This window comes from Oryctolagus cuniculus, chromosome 3 (assembly GCF_051225735.1).
Source record: "Oryctolagus cuniculus isolate XC-2025 breed Fujian yellow rabbit chromosome 3, ASM5122573v1, whole genome shotgun sequence".
Classification (NCBI taxonomy): Eukaryota; Metazoa; Chordata; class Mammalia; order Lagomorpha; family Leporidae; genus Oryctolagus; species Oryctolagus cuniculus.
In genome coordinates, this window is record NC_142869.1 from 135,789,076 (window position 1) to 135,807,635 (window position 18,560).

Here is an 18,560-nt window from a genome sequence, read left to right on the forward strand (position 1 = left end):
TTTTGCGAAAATCAAAGAGAATCACGTGCCTTTCTCCAGCTCCTCTCCCTCTTCTCCCCTCTGCACCTCAGCTATCTCCTACACGCACACGAAACTGTCCCCCTGATTGCACTGATGGCTGAGCTGAAACTAGAATTCAGAAATCCCCCCCAAAAAAACTTACTGTAAATGCTCGCCAAACTTCCTAAAAGCTTGAGGAGCCAGTTGAGTGAAGAATACAGTCAAGGTTGAGACTGTCACCAACATATGGAGGACCAAGAAGCAGAGAGGCTCTGTAGCTTGGTATTTCACTTTCTGTCTGAAGAAGCTCAAAGCTCTCGAAGCATAGCCCTGTTTTGACGTTCTTCAGATGGTATGGTGCAGGTTCACGGTCACTGTGACCGTCAGCACAATACAGCTGGCCTGAACGGCGAGAGGTGCAAGGGCTTCTTCCAGGACTCTCCTGGGAAGCCAGCTGCAGGCCTAGGGCACAGCACTTGCAGAGAGGGGTAACACGGGTTCTAGGCATGGACTGAGTGTGGCTCCGATTGTCTGGTATCCCAGTAACCCCAGGAATCTCCCAGGGAAGAACCAGGTACTCCCCAAATGAACTTTAACTGGAAAGTGGAGCCCCATGCGTGCTGTGGGCACCTTTCTGGAGGGGGGTGAGGGCACCTCCCAGCACTGTCAGTGGAGTCAGCATGAGTCAAGGAATTTGTAAATATGTGGTTTGGGACAGAGACCCCCTACCCTCTTTCTGAACAATCATCCCTCCCAGGACCTTGACCTTAAACTTCACCTATAGGATGCTGTGAGCAGCCCCAGGCTGACTGTATTTGTATTTGCTCAAACCAGCGTGGGGCACTGCAACAGCCTGGGCTGGATCAGGCCAAAGCCAGGAGCCAGGAGCCAGGAACTTCATCCGGGTCTCCCACATGGGTGATGAGGGCCCAAGCACTTGGACCACCTTCCACAGCTTTCCCAGGCTGTTAACGGGAAGCTGGATTGGAAGAGGAGCAGCTGGGACTTGAACTGGTGCCCATATGGGATGTTGTAGGTGGTGGCTTAATCCACTATGACGCAGTGCTGGCCCCTTGATGAACTTTGAAACGTGCCTGTTATTTTGTTTCCCAGACTTGGGGGGGAGTGAAAGGTGTGTGGATGTCTCTCCTACGGGAGTCCCAGTGTACAGGGCGCAGTGAGCTGCAGCCTGAGGGTAGGCCGTGTCAGGGATGAACCAGATGAACCAACTGGGATGACAGCAGAGATGTCACCACGAAACCAGTTTCCTCCCAACACAATGCCTTTCCCGCCAGCCCCCAAGCTGAGCCCCAGACATGCAACAGGACGTGCCCATCCAGCCTTTCTGCACATAAGAGAGTGGGCTGGGCACAGCCCTGATGTCCCATCAGAGAAGCCCAGTGCACGCAGATCAGGCCAGGCACAAACGTGCATTTACAGCATGTACTTCTGCTAAAGGAGTGTCGGCTCGACGCTGCCACAAACATGGAATTCTATAGCTTTCTGATTGCCTAAGGGATTTCTTTTGGGTCTACTTGATCTAAAAAAAGGAAGAAGACCTCCACTCTAGCCATGTGTATGGGAAGTTCATGAGCAGCATCAGAGAACTCGGGGGTGTTTTGACACCACTGGTTTTGCACCTTGGGCACCTGGGGTGATAACAAGAGGGAGACAGGTGGCTGCCAAAGGTGGAGACGGAGGTTGTGGGATTGCAGCGTGGAGCCCTATGCAAGTCTCTGTTACTCTGCTGTCTTCTTGCAGCGTGCAACCATGACGGCCACTCAGACCGCTGTCACTTCATCGCAGCCACTGACGTGGCCAGTGGGGGGCCTCAGCAGCAGCTGTGGGCCCAACAGGAGGGCCAGCACGGCCAGCACTGTGGAGTCTGCTCCTGTAGGGAACCTGCTCAAGGCCATCTCAGAACCTTATGCATGCATTTGTGAGTGCTCAGGCTGGTTCAAGCAAGTTCTGATGCAGTTGTCCTGGGGCTGCTCACAGCATCTCCAAAATTGCCGTGGTGGGGAGAGGGCAGAGGCGACAATATCTGAGCTTTAAGAGCTTTTCCAATTGCAACTGAGGCGAGTCATAGCATCTCGGTAATCTGCAGCGGTGGGGGACGCTGGTGGATGAGGAAACTTCTGGATTTGACCAGGAGGCGGTGGCTTAGAAGTGCATGCACCTTGACACCTGGAAGTGAGTGTGGGACAGTAATTAAAGCAGTGAAATTAGCCAAAACACTTGCCTGGCTAAAAGCAACCAATAATTCACTAATAAGACACATGAGCTTGGGGCCGGCACTGTGGTGCAGAGGGTTAATGCCCTGGCCTGAAGCACCAGCATCCCACATCGGCGCCAGTTCGAGACCTTGCTGCTCCACTTCTGATCCAGCTCTCTGCTAGGGCCTGGGAAAGCAGTAGAAGATGGCCCAAGTCCTTGGGCCCCTGCACCCACGTGGGAGACCCGGAGAAGGCTCCTGTCTCCTGGCGTCGGATTGGCACAGCTCCAGCCGTTGCAGCCAACTGGGGAGTGAACCATCAGATGGAAGACCTCTCTCTCTCTCTCTCTCTCTCTCTGCCTCTCCTCTTTCTTTCTTTCTTTTTTTTTTTTTTTTGGACAGGCAGAGTGGATAGTGAGAGAGAAAGAGAGAGAACGGTCTTCCTTTTGCCGTTGGTTCACCCCCCAAATGGCCGCTACAGCCCGTGCGCTGGCAGGAGCCAGGTGTTTCTCCTGGTCTCCTATGGTGTGCAGGGCCCAAGCACTTGGGCCATCCTCCACTGCACTCCCTGGCCACAGCAGAGAGCTGGCCTGGAAGAGGGGCAACCGGGACAGAATCTGGCGCCCCGACTGGGACTAGAACCCGGTGTGCCAGCGCCACAAGGCGGAAGATTAGCCTAGTGAGCCGCGGCCCCGGCCAATGCCTCTCCTCTTTCTGTGTAACTCTTTCAAATAAATCAATCTTTTTTTTTTTTTTTTTTAAAAAAAGACACATGAACTTCTTTCAGGATTATTATCTTGCCACCTTACAAAGTGTTATCTTGCTTCTTTACATAATTATGTACCTTGCAACCTTTTTAATGAAATATTTCAAGCCTCTATAATATGTACAGAATAATACAACAGGCACCGTTATACCCACCAGCAACTTTGTAAAAGCTTACTGTCTTTCTCTGTTAATTCTGGGATTTTCTTCAATGTCATACAAGGGCAGCATTTGGTACAATAATTAAGCTGCTGCTCCCCCCCCCCACACACACATCCCATAATGTCAGGTGCCTGGATTGGAGTCCAGGCTGTATGTGTAATTCCAGCTTCCTGCTAGTAGGATTTCCCAAGTACATGGGTCACTGTCACCCTTGTGGGAGACCGGGATTGGGTTTCAGGCCCCCTGGCTACATTTGGCCCAGCCTTGGCTGTTGCAGGCATTAGGGGAATAAACCAGCACATGGGAAATTCTCTCTCTCTCTCTCTCTCTCTCTCTCTCTCAAATGCCTAACACTTAAGTAAAGAAACAAGAACTGACATGCACTGTTGACACCCAGGTGCACACCTGCTCTGTTTCTTTCCCTTCTTTCTAGGGGTCAGCTCTGTCATGTATTTGCCATTTATCATGACCATGCTTGTTTGAACACTTGCACATGTATTTTGATCCACAAATAGTATATGTTGGCATGTTTTCAAACTTTAGGCAAATGCCATTTTTACTAGTGAAATGACTTCTAATGTTGTTTTTTTTTTTTTTCAGGGCTTTAATTTTTTTTTAATCTTTTATTTAATGAATATAAATTTCCAAAGTACGACTCATGTGTTACAATGGCTTCCCCCCCAATACCGTCCCTCCCACCCACAACCCTCCCCTTTCCCACTCCCTCTCCCCTTCCATTCACATCAAGATTCATTTTCGATTATCTTAATATACAGAAGATCAGCTTAGTATACCTTAAGTATTTCAACAGTTTGCTCCCACACAGAAACATAAAGTGAAAAATAATAGATGATTTTTTTTTAAATGATGATGAAATCAGATCAGACCTATTGTCATGTTTAATCCCAGTGAGAGTCAAGTTGGGAATTGATAATTTCTTTCTTTCTTTTTTTTTTTTTTTTTTACAGAAGATCAGTTTAGTGTACATTAAGTAAAGATTTCAGTCGTTTGCACCCCCATAGAAACACAAAGTGAAATATACTGTTTGAGTACTCGTTATAGCATTAAGCCTCAGTGTACAGCACGTTAAGGACAGAGATCCTACATGAGGAGTAAGTGCACAGTGACTCCTGTTGTTGACTTTACCAATTGACACTCCTGTTTATGGCATCAGTAATCTCCCTATGCACCAGTTATGAGTTTCCAAGGCTATGGAAGCCCCTTGAGTTCTCCGACTCTTATCTTGTTTAGACACGGTCATAGTCAAAGTGGAGGTTCTCTCCTCCCTTCAGAGAAAGGCACCTCCCTCTTTGAAGACCTGTTCTTTCCACTGGGATCTCACTCACAGAGATCTTTTTGCCAGAGTGTCTTGGCTTTCCATGCCTGAAATACTCTCATGGGCTTTTCAGCCAGATCCGAGTGCCTTTAGGGCTGATTCTGAGGCCAGAGTGCTATTTAGGACATCCGCCATTCTATGAGTCTGCTGAGTATCTCACTTCCCATGTTGGATCACTCTCCCCTTTATTTATTCTATCGGTTGGTGTTAGCAGATACTAGACTTGTTTATATGCTCCCTTTGACTCTTAGTCCTTTCATTATGATCAATTGTGAACTGAAATTGATCACTTGGAATAGTGAGATGGCATTGGTACATGCCACCTTGATGGGATTGAATTGGAATCCCCTGGTATGTTTCCAACTCTACCAATTGGGGCAAGTCAGCCCGAGCATGCCCCAAATTATACATCTCTTCCCTCTCTTATTCCCACTCTTATGTTTAACAGGGATCACATTTCAGTTAATTTTCAACACTTAAGAATAACTGTGTGATAATTACAGAATTAAACCAGTCATATTAAGTAGAACAGACAAAGATGTGCTACACTCAGAAACACAGAAACACGGCCATCAATATGAAAGAAGGGAAAGAAAGAACACCTACCAGTAAAAGAGCATGGGAAGCTCAAAGCATATACTAGAAAATATTTCCGGGAAAATGGCAGGGCAAAGTCACTACGTATCAATAGTCACATTGAACATTAATGGTCTGAATTCTTCAGTTAAAAGACACCGTTTAGCTGACTGGCTCACAGAACACAACCCAACTATTTGTTGCCTACAAGAAACACATCTCTCTAACAAAGAGGCATGCAGACTGAAAGTGAAAGGTTGGAAAAAGATATTCCATGCCAACAGAAACCAAAAAAAAAGCAGGTGTAGCCATATTAATATCAGACAAAATAAACTTTAATACAAAAACTGTTAAGAGAGACAAAGAGGGACACTATATAATGATTAAGGGTTCAATTCAACAGGAAGATGTAACTATTATAAATGCATATGCACCTAATTACAGGGCACCGGTCTATTTAAAAGATATGTTAAGGGACTTAAAGGGAGATTTAGATTCCAATACAATAGTACTGGGGGACTTCAATACTCCACTCTCAGAAATAGACAGATCATCCGGACAGAAGATCAACAAGGAAACAGCAGATTTAATTGACACTATTGCCCAAATGGATCTAACAGATATCTACAGAACTTTCAACCCTACATCTACAGACTTCACATTCTTCTCAGCAGCGCATGGAACCTTCTCTAGGATTGACCACATACTAGGCCATAAAGCAAGTCTCAGCAAATTTAAAAGAATTAGAATCATACCATGCAGCTTCTCAGACCACAGCGGGATGAAGCTGGAAATTAGCAACTCAGGAAACCCCAGAAAGTATGCAAACACATGGAGACTGAACAACATGCTCCTGAATGAACACTGGGTCATTCAAGAAATCAAAAGAGAAATCAAAAACTTTCTGGAAGTAAATGAAGACAACAACACAACATATCAAAACTTATGGGATACAGCAAAAGCAGTATTGAGAGGCAAATTTATAGCAATAGGTGCCTATACCAAGAAATTGGAAAGGTACCAAATAAATGAGCTTTCAGCGCACCTCAAGGACCTAGAAAAACTGCAGCAAACCAAACCCAAATCTAGTAGGAGAAGAGAAATAATTAAAACCAGAGAAGAAATTAACAGGATTGAATCCAAAAAAACATTACAAAAATCAGCCAAGCGAGAAGCTGGTTTTTTGTCTGTTCTACTTAATGTTGTTTTAATCTGCCTTTCCCCACAGGACTGAGACTACAATAGGACAAGCAGAGCACTGAGGTCCCCACATTTAAGGGCCATGTAAATACAGGGTTGACCTTTGCCACTTGCATAAATTTTGCTTGTTCCACTTTAGTCCTGGCACCACAGTCCATTGTTGCCTAGATAAATACTCCAATCTGATTTCCAATAGCCAGTGTTAGTAACTGGGTCTCTGGGCCAGAGATCTGCTTACTATCTAACATGTTGTTACTGTTTCATAGATGCTGGTAAAAGACAGGCAATTCCTAGCCAAAGACCCAAAGATCAAAGACCTCATTACTTATGAAGCAGCAAGTAACAAGATCATTGTAATGACCTGGATCCCCTAGGGGCTGACACAAAGGACACCAGGTGGAAAATCTACACTTAATGAGTTTATGTCAAAGCTGAGGAACCTTGAGTTTGGGGATTCACTGTTTTTACAGCAAACAGAAGCAGGCCTGGGTGTATGGGAGCAGGCAGGGTCTTGTGTTATTGGGATTCTCAGCCAGAAAGTTCAGGACACCCAGGGCCCATGGAGGACTGTCTCTCCCAACACCCAGAAATCCTGCTTCTTAGGCTTTCCCATCAATGGAATGTCAAAGCACGCAAGCACGCGAGGAGTAACCTGCCAACTTTTATAATCATGATACAGAAAATAAAGTCTTAATCCTGAGGGATTTCATGGCCACCTGAATATATTCAGTCTCCTGGATTTCACACTTGAAAGGATCGCAATATGGAATAAGTATCAATGGTGTGTTTTGCCCAGATTACTCAGTAGGCACTTGACTGCATGAAATTCGCCTGGAGTGACCTCTTGTCCAGAGCTGATACAAAGAATTGGTTCTCAGAAAAAATATTTTGAGAGCAATTTCCTAAGTGTCCTATAGTTTTATCAGAATCTATAATCCTGGATATAAACACACGCGCACTCACAACATTTATTCACGTTTTAAAAGATGTGTAGCTGTAAGAAATAAGATGAAATTGCTCTCTTGGGTAGAGTCAGAGAAATACAAAGTGTTTTGAAACAGATAATCTAGGAATTTAGAAAGAGTTCTGGAAACAATAAACATGATATTTTGAACGCGTTGGCCTAAGTTTTGTCCCTTAAGAAACACTTGGTGGTGCTTTTGAAAGAAACCAAGGGGGCCGGCGCCGTGGCTCACTAGGCTAATCCTCCGCCTTGCAGCACCGGCACACCGAGTTCTAGTCCCGGTCGGGGCGCCGGATTCTGTCCCGCTTGCCCCTCTTCCAGGCCAGCTCTCTGCTGTGGCCAGGGAGTGCAGTGGAGGATGGCCCAAGTGCTTGGGCCCTGCACCCCATGGGACACCAGGAGAAGTACCTGGCTCCTGCCTTAGGATCAGCGCGGTGTGCTGCCGGGGCGCCGGCCGCGGTGGCCATTGGAGGGTGAACCAATGGCAAAGGAAGACCTTTCTCTCTGTCTCTCTCTCTCTCTCACTGTCCACTCTGCCTGTCAAACAAAAAATTAAAAAAAAAAAAAAGAGAGAGAGAGAAAGAAACCAAGGAAAGAAAACTAGTGTCCCTGGCAGAAAATTAAGAAGTCACTCTTTGTAAACAGGAGTTTTCCCATGAAATGCCACTAAGGCGTTTTTAACAGACTATACCATGAGAGGCCATGATTCTTCCCAGTTTATGCAAATACTTGTTTGTGTGGTATATACACATGACGTGTGCCGAGAAGATTCAGTAGCATGCTCATGTAAGGTTTCTCTAAGTTGGCCTTGTCTGAACCTAAATATTTACATAAACAAATTCCAGGCATACGAGTTGACTAATTTTAAGTCTTCCACAGTGAAGACTCAGTTAAACATGATGCAGAAAAACAAAGATTGGATAGACTTGATCATTGATAATGAAGGTTTTCTGGAATTAAATTGTGTGACACCAAGAGGTTTGATTGTACATCTCTCGTAAAAGCCATGACAAAGGCTTATTTCAAACTGCTCTCCACTCGCCCACGTCCTTTTCCCAAAGGCCACTTCTGTGCATAATTAAATTACACTGTGGAACTCAGTGTGGAGTCGTTGGAGTCTCTCCCAAATAAAGTTGTGCTTTTTTTTCCTTTCGGCCACTTCTAAAATGAATCCAGTCTCTCCTCCCTTTCTGGAAGCAACTGGCTTTCATTAGAAGAAAACCGTGGCTTTTCCAAACTAAACAGAACCAAACGCTGTTTTGCTGTAGTAAGATTTTATCACCAGTCACAATTTAATAACTCTTGGAAGTTGAAAGATTCTGTCAGACAATGAAACGCTTACCTACACTCAATAGCTAGTTTGGTTGGATTTTTCCACTGAACTCCCTAGCCTAAATGGTTGCTATATAGATGTAGCCTTATATTTGAGGATGTTGTTTTTTTAATCAATTCAAAGCAAACACATATAAAGGTGAACATGATTGTTCCTTAAAGTCAGGTTATTCATTAGTTGTGTTCCTTGCAGTCCTTAAATGAGGTGGGATCCCTTGGAAACACAGTATTGCAAGGGTACGAGGGACCTTGGTGGTCATGTCATGCACGCTCACCTGCTTGTCCTCTACTTCAAAGCCCCAGCAAGTGCAGGCCTAGCTGTCGAGTTCTTCCTTGTCCTCAGTCTAGCTCTACTTTTTGTCACTTCCACCTGGTTCTTGCTCTACTCTCTGGAATTGTCCATGCTGTTAGCAGCCTGTTCCTATGGCGCTCCACTCTTGAGTTGTTAGGGGAGAGGAGGTTGCTACTTCCCATCCATTGATCACTCCCCAAATGGCCACAATAGCCAGGGCTCCATCATGCTGAAGCCAGGAACTGGAGACTCCATCAGATCTCCCACATGGGTAACAGGGGCTCAAGTACTTGGGCCATCTTCCACTGATTTCCCCAGGAGCATCAGCAGGAAACTAGATGGGAAGTGGAGCAGCTGGGACTCCAACCAGTACTTGGACATGGGCTGTGGTGTGCCTTAACCCACTGAGCCCTGATTATTTAGACATATTTTATCATTTAGACAAAATCATTCTAGCGTGGGTAAAATGCACAAACGTTATGCCTATATTTCAGTTTTCCCACAATTTGCGACTAAGACAATGCATGTCTGTTTCCGGCTTGTGAATGTGACCCTGACAGGACTGTGTTCGGTGGCATCCACTCCATTCCGAGCTGGCCCTGGGATTTGTGCAAGGAGAGCGTGAAGAGAGCCAAGTGGGACAGGTGCAAAGCCAACCACTACGGGCTGAGTGCCTCCGAACCTGCGGCTGCTATGGTAAGCCCCAGGGGCAGGGCCACCCACCCGCGTGCGTTTTAGAGTTTGCAGATGTCTCCTCCTCCGCCCTCAACTTTTGTCAGGGTAAATATCCAAGCCCTGGCGCCCCTGGAATGCCGTGCGTCCGGTGGAACCCGAGCAAGTTTTTTTCTGTGTTTTGCTGGCATACCATAAAGGACCAGCAGGGGGCGCACACACTTCCCCTGCCGGTAAAAGCCTAGAAAAGTTAAGGCCATATTACGAAACCTATAGGAAAATGGTCTCCAATAGGGCCCTTTACATTATGGCTTACATTATTAAGCATTATTGCTTCCATTATTAAGTTATTGCTTACATTACGCATTTCTGCAAAACGTATGGGTTCTTGGGCAGTTTCCAACCGGTGATGTCCTTTTCAATGCCTTTTCTCAGCCTCTCGCCCCAGCATTGACTCATTGGTTCTCTGAGAAGAAAACGCAAAGAATCAAGGAAGGGGTGAGAGAAGTGGAAGAACCCCCGCGGCTTCCTGGGGCCATCAGGGCAGACGGGTGGCTACAGGATCGCAGAGGCTTAGAGCTGCAGGTTCCCCGGCATGTGGGTCACTGATTTCCCGGTGGTGCAGATCCTGCTCCGTGTTTTTGCCCATATAAGGAGCTGCAGATTGTTTGCATGTTGAGAGGGCAGCAGGCATCCTCTTTCTGCACTCACATGCGCTTCTTGGGTTTAACAGCAAATTAAGCATCATGCTAACGAATTGTTGAGTCAAGCCTTTTCCTCCTTCCAGCTCCCTATCTTCTCCCTGGCTCCTTAAGTAACCTGGTGTTCTCAGAGAATAGGTCAGACATTGTTTTGTGCTTTGTGTGCCTCTGTGTGTGTGTGCATATTTACTCAGATAGCTTCCTATACCATACAGTTCACACTCTAAAGGAGACAATGCAATGATTTTAGTGTATGCAAAGTTGTATAGCCATCTACAAAATCTTGAAAATGTTCATCACTCTGAAAGAAGCCCCACTTGCAGGTATATGCCCCCAAAGTGCTAAAAGCAGGGTTTTGAAGAGATATTTGTACATCCACATTCATAGCTACATCATTTACAGTAGTCAGAAAGTGTGTGTAACCCTTGTCTGTCAATGGATGCCTGCACAAGCAAACTGTGGGATGTACTCAAAAAAGAAATATTAGTCGACCTTAAAGAGAAGGAAACACCCAACACATGCTCTGATGTGGGGGCACCGTAAGGATGTGATGCTAAATGAATAAGCTGGTCGCAAACAAACAGGTGCTGCATAACTCCACTTAGGTGAGCTACACAGGGGAAGCAAAATCATGGAGAGAGAGTAGTGTGGGTTTCCAGGAGCAGAGCAGGGAGGGAGATATCACTCAATGAATCAAGACTTTTGATTTTGCAAAATGGAAAGAGTTCTGAGCTTGTTTGCACAGCAAAGTGGATGTACAACTGAACTGTTTGTTTAAAAATGGTGCTGATGATAAATTTCACATGTTGGGAGAATACTCCAAAAAGTGTATGGAAAAATAAATTGAAAGATATGCTTTATGTGGTGCCAAGTAATTTTGAAACCTATGCCTAGTTTTTCCATATTATGTATTTTTCACAAATGTTTTGAAGACCCCCTATATGCGTGGGTTTCAAAATGCTTTTGCACCAAGGTAAACCTAGTTTATTGGTAATTTTTTTTATTATTTGACAGGTAGAGTTACAGACAGTGAGAGACAGAGACAAAGGGAAAGTCTTCCTTCCATTGGTTCACTCCCCAAATGGCTGCAACAGCCAGGACTATGCTGATCCGAAGCCAGGAACCAGGTGCTTCTTCCTGGTCTCCCACACGGGTGCAGGGCCCAAACACCTGGGCCATCCTCCACCCCCTTCCTGGGCCACAGCAGAGAGTTGGACTGAAAGAGAAGCAACTGGTACTAGAACTGGCAGCCATATGGGATGCCTGCACCACAGGCGGAGGATTAACCTAGTGCGCCCCAGAGCCGGCCCCGTAAACCTAGTTTTAATTCCATTTCCCATGAGCTTTTTTTTTTTTTTTTTTTTTTTTTTTTTTGACAGGCAGAGTGGACAGTGAGAGAGAGAGAGACAGAGAGAAAGGTCTTCCTTTGCCGTTGGTTCACCCTCCAATGGCCGCCACGGCCAGCGCGATGTGGCCGGCGCACCGCGCTGATCCGATGGCAGGAGCCAGGAGCCAGGTGCTTTTCCTGGTCTCCCATGGGGTGCAGGGCCCAAGCACCTGGGCCATCCTCCACTGCACTCCCGGGCCACAGCAGAGGGCTGGCCTGGAAGAGGGGCAACCGGGACAGAATCCGGCGCCCCGACCGGGACTAGAACCCGGTGTGCCGGCGCCGCTAGGCGGAGGATTAGTCTAGTGAGCCGCGGCGCCGGCCTTCCCATGAGCTTTTGAAAGTTCCCTTGTATGTATTTAATCCCCACTACCACCACTAAGAAACCCTCCATTCATTCCCTTTAGCTACCTTATCCCTATTCTCCACTTCTCCCAGCCCCGAGCAAGCCCCATCTTCTTTCTGTCACTGTAGATTTACCTATTGTGGACACTCATATGAGCTGGGTCACACAGCAGGTCATCTTTTGAGCCTGGCTTACCTCACTGAGCATAAGAATTTTGAGCTGCATCCATGCGGTAGCATGTGTCAGTCCTTGATCTCTTTTTATTGCTGAGCACATAACTGACACAAGTTACTTACGCACCTGTCAGTTGATGGACGTTTGGGCAGAGCAGGTAGATACGCTGCTCTGGTAATGGAACTTCGCAAACCTTCGCAGCACAGTGAGACTGAGAGACGTCTGTGGGTGGAGGAGATAGAGGAAAGGTAGCAAGGCAAGGGCAGGTGTGTGGTGTTAACAGTTAAAGTGCGAACTAGGATGCCCATGTCCACAAAAGAGTGTGTGTGTCTATTACCCAGCCACAGTTCCTGCGTCCAGCTTCCTGCTAACGCAGACCCTGGCGGGCAGTGGTGGTGGCTCAAGTCATTGGGTCCCTGCCACCAAAGTGAGAGACCTGCCTTGAGCTTCTGGCTCCTGGCTTTGGTTCCCCTGGACAACTGTGGGCATTTGGGGAGTGAGCCGGCAGCAGATAGGAGCTCATTCTCTCTCGGCGCTTGCTCTCTCTCTCGGCGCTCGTGCCCCACCCCCCGTGTCTTACTCTCTCCGTCTGTCTCTCAAATTAATAAATAAAAAGCACTTTAAATAACAAAGTCATAAGAAAGAGGGAGAAGAAAACTGAAATGAGGAACGTGGCTGCCAGTGAAGGGGCTGTTATCATAACCGCGATGCGTAGAGGCTTCTTGCTGTCAGTCACCCGCCTTGGGCAGCAGCACCGGGCCACCTGTGCCAGCATTGCAGTTTGCACATCTCTTACATGTGCCTGTCTCCTCCTCACAGACCCCCCCCCCCAGGAGAACCAGGGAGAGGCCCCGGAAGTGGCTGGTGCGGGATGTCCTAGGCAGGGTTGGATACAATAAGGGTACTGAGACTAATTCTGTGTGCTGTGCTCCCGGCCTGCTGCTGTCAGCGCTGGGAACAGGCCAGCGCTCCTGCCGGGCTTATGCCACTGGTCCACACTGCAAAGGACGCTTCATGTATATCGTCTATCATTTTCCTTTATAGAGCGATGCAAATGTCTACTCCCTAGGAGGCTGCAACTGCTGCAACAAGGCCAGGCTGAATCCAGAAGCCTGGAGCTTCTTCCAGGTCTCCCACATGAGTAGCAGGGGTCCCAGGACTTGGACCATCTCCTGCTGCTCTCTCAGGCGCACCAGCAGGAAGCTGGATCTAAAGTAGAACACCTAGCACTTGAACTCCCACTCTGATATAGGATGCCAGCATTGCATTGCAGGCAGAAGCTTAACCCACTCTGCCACAATGCAAAACCCTTGGGTGAAAGCTTTAAAAAACAAACAGGGGCCGGTGTTGTGGCATAGCCAGGAAAGCTACCACCTGCGATGCCAGAATCCCATATGAGCACTAGTTCAAGCCCCCACTTCTCCATTTCTGATCCGGCTCCCTGCTTGTGGCCAGAGGAAAGCAGCGGGGGGTTGCCCAAGTGTTTGGCCCCTGTCATCCATATGGGAGACCCAGATGAAGCTCCTGGCTTTGGCCAGGCCTGAGCCCTGGCCCTGGCCATTACAGCCATTTCTGCGGTGAACCAGTGGATGAAAGATCTCTCTGTCTCTCCCTCTCTTTCTCTAACTGACTTTCAAATGAATAAATCTTAAAACAAACAAACAAACAAACAAAAAAACCCTAGGTTTAGGTTTAGATCCTTGTGGGAAATAAACTCCTGAATTTTTCACAGACTCCGCCAAATAAATGAGTGTGTGTGTTCTGAAATTAGTAAAATAAAACATTTTCACTCTGGAAGAAATGTGCTGTACAATCTGGGAGTTCAAGTCCAACTGTTTTCTTTGTTCTCCAGCCCTGGCAGCCCACCATGACATTTTAGAAGGAAGAAAACAAAAACTTAATCTAATAAAAGAACAGTGACCTTGATGTGTCTGAAAGAAATGGGACTGATAAATAAGAAACACATGCCTACGGACATGTGGTATGGCCCTAATAGCTGAAATCATTTTACTGAAGACATATTAGGATGAGGCAGTGGAGGGGAAAAAGAAGCAGGGAAGAGCCTCTGTGGAAGACAGGTCTCTAAGATACTGCCTGGCAAGGAACCTGGATGTTTTACCTAAAGAGAAGTCAGCCGGGACAATCTCTATGCACGTGTGTGTATCACCAAGAAGGTTGCATGGCTGGTACCAAGATCTAATCAGATCCATCAGACAACGTCAGTCCCAGGCTGATAGCCTGCACATGTTCACTGAGACTCAGTTGTGTTTGTAGAAGTGAAAGAGCTGAGCAGGGGCCACCCCGTGGGGGAATTGTCTAGGATGCCAAGCCCAGGGGTCTTTCAGGTGCCCCACACCCTCCTCTATCTGGTGTCGCCCTCGACAGGCCTGGGGCGGCCAATGTGGCAGCATCAAAACCCAGCCTAGAGGGAAATTTCACAACTTTGTGTGAGCAAAACATTTTGTGTCACTTTTTTTTTCTTAAACCGAAGTTTAGCTTGGGGAGAAACTCTGCTCTGGTTGGACATAGTCTGGCTCTCACACTCATGGGGATATTAAGCCCTAAAGTCATTTGTTAATAGTAAGAAGGGGGTAGAAATAATCTGAATATGCTGGCTGGAGGAGGGGCGTGGGGAGGTCCTTACATCATGGGGGTTCTGTTGTCAGAAGGCAGTTCGTACAGGTGGGTTGGGTATAAAAGCTGGAGTCAGGCCCAGCCACCCTCTGATTCCTGCCTCACCATGGGATCCGTCACTGCCATCCTCCCTCCTCACAGTGGCCAAGCCAGTGGGGCCACTGTTGACCCTCCAAAACTATGAACTACATAAACCCTGTCTCTGTATAAAGTTAGTTTCCCTAGGTATGTCATTGTTGCAAAGGAAAACTGACTAATAAACATTAAAAGCCTTTTGCTACAAATTATACCAATGTTTAATTTTTTAAATAATTTTTTGACTAAAAATTCAGCAGGAAATTTTACCAAGACAACAAAAGCTTTTGGATAGTTTGAATAGGTGTTGTTGTACAGTGAGTTAAGCCACTGCCTCTGATCCCAGCATCCCATAAGAAGACCGGTTTGAAACATGGATGCTCCTCTTCTGATTCAGCTCCCTACTAATGAGCTTGCAAAAGCAGCTGAGGATGACCCAAATACTTGAGCACCTGCCACCAACATGGAGACCTAGATGGAGCTCTAGGCTCCTGACTTCAGCAGGGCTCAACCCTGGCCATTATGGCCATATGGGGAGTGAACCAGCAGATGGAGACTCAGCCTCTCTCTCTCTCTCTCTCTCTCTCTCTCTTTCTCTCTCTCATATTGGCTTTCAAATAAAATCTTCAAAAACTTTTGGATACCTAACTAAAACCATTTCAAATAAGAGTCTCATGCTTGTTGAAGTCTAAATTTTATCTGATGGGGCCGATGCTGTAGTGCACTAGGTTAATCCTCCACCTGAGGCACCAGCATCCCATATGGGTGCCGGGTTCTAGTCCCGGTTGCTCCTCTTCTAGTCCAGCTCTCTGCTGTGGCCCAGGAGGGCAGTGGAGGATGGCCCAAGTGCTTGGGCTCCTGCACCCACATGGGAGACCAGGAAGAAGCACCTGGCTCCTGGCTTCGGATCAGCGCAGCGCCGGCCGTAGTGGCCATTTGGAGGTAAACCAACAGAAGGAAGACCTTTCCTCTGTCTTTCTCTCACTGTCTATGGCTCTACCTGTCAACTAACTAAATAAACAAATAAATAAAATTTATCTGAGCAGGTTCAGCTGAGATTTGAGGGGGAAGGACTTCTCTGAGCATTTTATACTAAGAGTCATCACACTTAGAAATAGTCGTTTGTATCTCAGCAGCCATTTGTATGTCATAAAGTCCCAGATATTGCAAAGATGAAAAAGTTCTAAACATCAGAGCTGACTCCATCAGGGGTTCACATTATGTGAAAACAACTGATTTATAAACAAATGGAGACTAGACTGCGAGACTCAAATAATGTCTCAAAGTCAGCTTGGTGGATTGTTCTGCCCCCAAGCATCTCAGGATTGTGGAAGTAAAATCCCCAGTAGCAGCTGTGGTAAAGGAGCCTGTTGGCTGTATTACAGCTGTTGCAAATAGGCTGGGAGAAGAACTTCTCCAGCAGGCCTTAAATGACCCAGCTTGTACGAGAACTGCTGCTACTAGAGATGTTTTCCACAACCATTGCACTTTGCCTAGAGACAGACAATACACAGATGCTGCCAGCCCTGCTGGCCCTTTCCCTGAAGTCCTGGCGATGAGAGGTGTGTGTTCCTGGAGAGCATGACCAAGTATGCAGGCAAGGAAGGCTTGTGTGTGACGCCTGCTCGGGCTGTTTACCTATTCGATCCGTGGCCATTGCATTGTCCTGAGGTCAGCATCCCACCCCTTGTAGCCGGAACCACCTGAGCCTTTTCTCTCTGCAGGTTGGACACTGGGGACTGGGAAACCCCCTCCACGATGTTCTCCCTGTGACTGTGGAGGTGGAGGAGCTTACCCTAACGTGTAAGTCAGCCGTGCGAACGATAAGGTTGTATAGCAATATTCATCTTTTGCACATCAAGGCACATTTTATTCTGACGCGCTATGGAGTAAAGGATTTTTGTCCCTTGCTTCGCACTCAGACCCCCTCTGGATCTTGTGTGATGGGTCACATTTTCTCCCAGGTGCTCACCAATGGGTGGGCAGTGTGAATGTCTCCCACACATCACTGGCCACAGCTGCCAGGTTCCCCCCTTGAATTTCCAGCTCTACGATGCAGAGGAAGCCATGCTGCTCCAAGGACTGGTGCCTTTAGTTCATAGCTCATTTATTCTTCCTACAGATTTCATGGTGCACTGGTAGATAAATACAAGGGAGATCCAAAAACCTCGTGGAAATGTGCATTCTCTTGTCATTCTATTTTCCTATGAGCTCTTTGAGGCTCCCATACAGCACTCTCATTTGACATCACAGTTGAGGCATCTAGAAAAGAATGCCTGTGCCCCCACGGATGCCGTCCAAGTGGAATTGATTGTTTTCTGAAACTGCAGATTGCACACGTTCTTGAGGACAGGGTCTGTGCTTTGTTAACCTTTGTATCCCAGTTCCAGTACAAAGCATGAATGGGATCCGACTGGGACACAGCAGGCTTGACTTCTCTTTCAAAGCAGCCGTCTAGTAAAATGTGTTCAATGGCTACCTCTGTCTCTCTCACAGCGCTGTGATCTGTAGGAGGTGGGGTATGCATTGCAGTCACCATTGTTGCCTTGGTGCCCAGTACCATGCCTGACACATAGTAGGACATTTATGAGATGTCTGCTAGTGAATGAAGAAATAAGGTAGGGACGAGTCTCAGGAACGCGGCTCTAGCCAAAGACAGGAAAATGGCAAGGGCAAGAGGGATACAGGTGTAGAGAGAGAGTCTTTAAGGAGAGGAAGTGTGCACAAGTGAGTGCTAAAGGCAGGACTGTATGGGTGAAGAAAGCAAGTGCAGTGGGTGTTGAGCCTGGTGGTTAGGACCAGAGACGCGGGGAGGCAGCAGTGATGGCTCAGCTGCCTGTGCCCCTGCCACCCACATGGGAGACCTGACTCGAGTGTGTGCATTTGAGGAGGCAACCAGCAGACGGGAGTGTGCTCGCTCTCTCTCTCGCTCTCTCTCTCTGCCTCAAATGAAATAAAATTTTTGAAAGCCAACAGGGGATCTCATACCAGGTTCCAGTAGCCAAGTTACTTCCTAGGATCCCTTTCTTATCTAGACACCCATGGTGTGGGGTGGGTGGGGGATGCACCTGCTCTTTCACTGCCTGAAGCAGCAGCATGGGCTCTTGTGGTCCCTGCTTAGCCACACAGCTGTGGTGGGGGAATCAGGATGACGCCGGCCTGTGTCTAGATTGTTCTTCATGGTTTTCCACATTGCATCTTTATGACGGAGACTGGGGGGAAAAAGACTTTGGGGAAGGAATACTGGTATTGATATTCAGACCCTAACTACAAATGCAAGATCTCCCAGGCTTTTAGACAAGAAAATGCAAATATAGTCATCTAAAGCAGATGGACTGGTGTTCAATACTTGCCGTGTGGTGGGTGTGGACAAACAGCTAAACAAACAGTATCCAGTATGCTGGCATTGGTCTGAAGCAGGGACTGTGATGGCAGCGTCAGAAAAAACATGAAGTTTGTTTGTTAGGGGTCGTGTTCCCCAAGACAGGAATCCTTACTGCTCCCTCCCTGGCTGAGAGAAGAAAGCTGAGGATACAGCAAAGGCGCGAAGCATCAGGAATTTCTCTTAAAAGGCTGGAAAGTGGCAACCCATGACCCAAGGGAGGAAAAGCATTGATAACTATGTTGAAAAGGCGGTAATAGGAATGATTTTCCTCTTCCACTGCAATAGAAAATATGTAAGTTTATATGCAGGGGTGTAGTAATAGAAAAATAGAAAAAGCATGTAAG

At 47.0% G+C, this 18,560-nt stretch overlaps 1 pseudogene; it reads left to right on the forward strand.

Moving 5' to 3' along the window:
- Positions 1 to 18,560, forward strand: part of LOC103348724 (laminin subunit beta-4-like) — a 120,618-nt pseudogene that overhangs the window by 18,996 nt on the left and 83,062 nt on the right.